Source organism: Psammomys obesus, unplaced genomic scaffold, assembly GCF_907164565.1.
Source record: "Psammomys obesus unplaced genomic scaffold, mPsaObe1.curated_primary_1811, whole genome shotgun sequence".
Lineage (NCBI taxonomy): Eukaryota > Metazoa > Chordata > Mammalia > Rodentia > Muridae > Psammomys > Psammomys obesus.
In genome coordinates, this window is record NW_026596051.1 from 21,247,106 (window position 1) to 21,252,328 (window position 5,223).

A 5,223-nucleotide genomic window follows, 5' to 3' on the forward strand; every position below is an offset into this window, starting at 1 on the left:
CTGCTACAGAGGGCCTCTGAAAACCAGAAGAAAACAGGAAACAACCTTGAAACCTGCCACAGAGGGCCTCTGAAAGCTTCTGCAGTATAGACTGTCAAAGCAGATGCTGAGCCTGATGGCCAACTGATGGGCAGAGTGAATGGAATTCTATGTAAGAAGTGGGAAATAGTAAGAGCTGGAGGGGATGGGAACTCCACAAGGAGAGCAACAGAACAAGATAATTTGAACACAGGGAACTTCCCAGAGACTCATACTCCAACCAAGGACTATTCGTGGAGATGACCTGGAACCCCTACACAGGTGTAGCCCATGGCAGTTCAGTGTCCAAGTGGGTTCCATAGTAATGGGAAGAGGGACTGCCTCTGACATAATCTGATTGGCCTGCTCGTTGATCACCTCCCCCTGAGGGGGAGCAGCCTTACCAGGCCACAGTAGAGGACAATGCAGCCACTTTTGATGAGATCTGATAGACTAAGATCAGAAAGAAGAGGAGAACCTCCCCTATCAGTGGACTTGGGGAGTGGCATGCATGCAGAAAGGGGAGGGAGGGTGGGATTGGGAGGGGAGGAGGGAGGGGCTTATGGGGGGATACAAAATGAATAAAGTGTAATTAATAAAAAAATTTAAAAAAAGGTGAAAAGCAATTGAAGAAGACATCTGAAGTTGACCTCTGCCTTCCCATTCATCTGCACAGTCACATGCACGCGCACGTGCACACACACACACACACACACACACACACACACACACACACTGCTTTGAGTGCAGCACCAGGGCCCATGTGACAGACATGACTAGCCAGTCATTTCTAGCACTCTCTTATTTCAAAGCTCAGTGGTCTTCATTTGAGCTGTTAGGAGGTCTCATGAAGGCCCTGAGTGTTCAAGGCTAGAGCCTGGTAGAGCAACAAGGGATCATACATTCGGGGCTCATGGCTACTGGTTTCCTGTCAACAAAGGCGTCATGTCTTTGGCTCGGTGATTGATCAGATTTCCACGCAATACTTTAAGACACCACAGTTGAACCTGTGGGACCCCTGCAAGAAAGAAACCAAGGCATCTCATCAGTATTCACCTCTCTCCAGGGCTGACCAGAGCCCACAGAAGGCTGCCTTGGTAAGAAAACCAGCTGCATTGAGAATCCCAGGGACAAGGTAAGATGACCCCCTTCTTCTGCTATCGACCTTGCCTGCCATTAGCTTTTTAATATTGGAGTTTGAAATTATTGGCAGATACATGGAGGTGGCTCCTGCTGAGCACTCCTTCTAAATGCTAAGCACTGTGCTCTGGTCACCCCACAGGGTCTGACACTCCTCTGACTGGCTAGGTCACACCAGGTCTCTTCACACCATAGACTCCGACACTGCCTGCTTCTTGTTCCATCTTGGGGACCAACTTGTGTCCCTCACCAAAATCACTGGATGCTGAGGTCTTTGTTTCCAGAACCGCAGGATGCAGCTGTGACAGCACCCTTGAAGAGATCGTTAAAGTAAAGCAAGGTCACACACACACATGAGTCTGTGTCAATCTTCTCAGACGCCTCATGAGGAGAGGCGATGGGAACAGACACACAGAGGAAGAGTTCGTGGCACACAGGAAGCAGACACCTGCAAGCCAAGGAGAGAAGCCCCAGGAGGGGTTGACCCTGTCCCCCCTTCATCTGGGCCATCAGCCATCAACGCTGTGAGACACTAACCTGTTGTTGTTCATGAGACCAGCCTTCGGGCCTTGTTGCATCCGACAAGTAGACACTCTCTGTTTGAGAAGCCACCAAATCAGGCATGAATTAAATAGAAATTGAGAGGGGAAAAAAAATCAAAACATGAGCAAAACTTCACTTTCAGAAGCCAGCTAAGAATTATTTTCCTAACAGGTGAAACCATATGCTTCATGTGTACCAAAAGCAATGTGTGGTGAAGGTTTTTGTTCTGCTTGTTCATCAGGGAGGAGAGGAGGGGAATCCAGAGTCAATGACTGGAGTGTACAAGGAAGCATAAAAGTGCAGGCGAGCTTAGCTCTTGGCCACAGAGGGCTCCAGCAAAAGGTTTGCAGTGTGTAGGTTACCCACTAGGACCACCACAGCAATGGCTCAAAGACACTAACCGACAGGTGTCATCCTGGGAAGAGCTTGGTACTGTGTAGAGACATCTTCCGGGGCTACCTCCCCAGAAGATATGCTCTATGTGGAGAAGGAAGTCAGCCCTGGAGTGAGGCTGATGGGAGAGTGCTCTACCAACAACTCCCTTCTTCTGGCTTCCAGTGTGCTACTCTGTCTGTGGTCACCAACAGAAGGAGTTCCTCTCCTGAGCTTTCTCTCCCTCTCTCAGCTCCCACAGGCTGATTTCCACCATGCAACTAAGGCTTTTGAATCATTTCTGCTCCCCCATAGGTTCCTGCACTGTTCCTCCCTCCTTCCCTCCCTCCCCTTCTCCTTCCTTCCTTCCTTCCTTCCTTCCTTCCTTCCTTCCTTCCTTCCTTCCTTCCTTCCGTCTATCCTTCCCTTCTTTCTTCACAAGGTCTCACTATGTAGCCCAGGCTCTGTGTTATTTAGTTTTGCTTATTTGGTTTTTTGTTGTTGTTGTTGTTTGTTTCTTTTGTCAATTTGACACAAGCTAGAGTCATCTGGGAGGAGCAAACATCACCTGTAGAATTGCCTCCACCAGATTAGTCTGTAGACAAGGCTTTGGAGGCATTTTCTTGAATAATGACTGATGGGCAGGTGGTCCTGAGTTGTATAAGAAGGCAAACTAAACAAGCCACGGGGAGCAAGGCAGTAAGCTGTGTTCCTCCGTGGCCTCAGCATCAGCTCCCACCTCTAGGTTCTTGCTTGAGTTCCCACCCTGACTGACCTCAGTGACACCGTGAGGGGGACATGTAAGCCAAATAAACCATTTTCTCCCCAAGACGCTTTTGGCCACAGTATTTTATCACAGCAGGAGAAACGAACCTGGAACAGCCTATAAGGCTAAGGTTGCAGGTGTGTACCATGTTAGGTTCTTACTAGAAGTTAGGGTGGTGGTACTTGCTAATATTCGTATGTGGCTGTCATAAGCCAGATACAGGCCAGGCAATTCTGGGGCTCTGAGTTTTCCATGCCTACAGCTCACTGTCAATTTGTATCTCAGTACAACTTTATTCACATGCATAAGCAATGAGATGAAGTGTCATGGAGCCGCATACTCATACGAAGATGCACAGTGCATATCTTGAAATGTTTCCTGTCCCTTTCCTGTCATGTACATGAGAGAAAATAGAATTGAGATAATTGAATGAGGAAGAGAAGAGGAAATACAACAGCTGGTTTACATTTATTACCTAGTCAGGTGGAGAAAGGCACTATGGCCATCTTACAGATGAGGAGCTGAGGTGGGCTCAAGGTACAAGGTCAGAGTCAAGGTCTCAGCATGCAGGAGGCTGCTGCACCTGAAGGAGGCTCATGTAAGCATCAACACTGACAAATGTTAAGGACGTTCCTTTGTAAGCTGTCCTCTGCGGCTGTTGAGGTCACAGTCTTCCCACGGGCCACCCAAAGCATCTACCCGCCTCAGACAGGCGCAGACTAGACTATCAGTGGTGTGCAGAGAGGGAGCAAAGACCCAGGCCTGTTTTGACCCCTGAGGTGTGTCTTACAGAAGTCAGGACGGTCAAAAGCCATGGTTTGGTTCAGGAAAAGAGATTTTTCAAAACTTGCTTCATTTTGTGCTTCTGTACCTCAAAGGTCAGGCTCCAGTAGCGGGTGCAGATCCAGCTCATGAAGCAGAAAAGCAGGACTTACGGCAGCAAAGGATGGGCTGAACCCCTGAAGGTGCTGTGGCTTAAATAGGCTCCTGTCCCTCCTCCTCACCTCCTGGCTTGTTGCTGTGATAAAATGCCCAGCAAAAGCTACTTAGAGAAGGAAGAACCTTCGCTTTGACTGTGGTTCCAGGGCCTGTTGTCCATCGTAGCAGAGGAGGCACGAGAGCGCAGGTCACGCTGCATCACCGCATCTGCCAGGAGGCACCGAGATGCCTGTTGGTGCTCTGCTGGCTTTCTCCTTTCTCATTCCGGGACCCCAGCTGTGGAAACTGTTTGTATTTAAGGTAGGTATCTTCCACTCGGTTAACCCATGTTAGATAATCCCCTATGCCCGGAGGTCTGTTTCCATGGCAACTCTCAATCCCATCAAGATGGACTGTTACACTCCCTGACTTTCATGGGACTGGATAGGTAGACTTCAGTGTCCTTTCGCCAGGGGAACAAGCCAGGAATCACTCAAGACACAGAGGATCCTCTGGCCTCCCTTCCTTTGAGGCCAAGGCTCTGGAGGTGCCCAGATGGTAGCAGGCTGTGCACAAAGCATTTGCATTCAGTATCACCACAGGCAGAGGGCTGGCCAATATGGCAGCTCCAGGGGCTACAGTTGGTGGTGACAGGGTTGAAGGACAGTACTGTAATATCCTTAGGCACTGACTGGCTATAAGGCCCTGAGCAGGGGTCCTCGGTTGCAGTCAAGAGTGGAGGTCAGAGGACAGTTGCTTCCTGAGGTTCAGGCACAATCCAGGTACCTACATGATGGTTGAGCCATGGGTCCTTAGACCCCCAAGTCCGTATTAGGGGCAACAGCCAAAGGCAGGGAGTCTTGGGAGAACAAGCAATTCCTAAAGATTGTAAAATCTCCTGAGCTTAAAACTGGGCCAGTTTATTTTTTTTTTTCTGCACTTCCCTGATTCACAAAGAATTAAGAAATGATCTGCATACCCCTGAGTGGTCTGAATTAGTTTGAGACCTCAACACTGGAACTTAATTAGCTTGCTGCAACAAAGAGGCACAGACTTGGTGGTTTAAACAACAGAAACGCCCACTTGATAACCAGCCCAGGGCTGGAGGCTGGAGGCTGGAGACCTGGCTGGCTGGTCCCTTCTCGGGGCTATGATGGCCATGTGGGCTGTGAGGCTTACGAAACAATCACGGCCATCCCTATTCCCGTCCCCAGTGGAAGTTTTTGCTGTGTGCATGTTCCTATGTCCAAATGTCCTTTTAAGACATCAGTCACCTAGAGCAGGGGCCTTCCTCTAGCATGGCCTTGTTTTTACTAATGATATCTGCAATGACCCAGTTCCAAACAAGGTCACATCCTGAAGTGCTGAATGTTAGGACTCATGGCTCGGTGTGTGTTTGTGTGTCTGTGTTTTTGTGTGTGTCCAACCCATGATAGTAACTGAGTTTTGCTTGGCCATTTGAACAA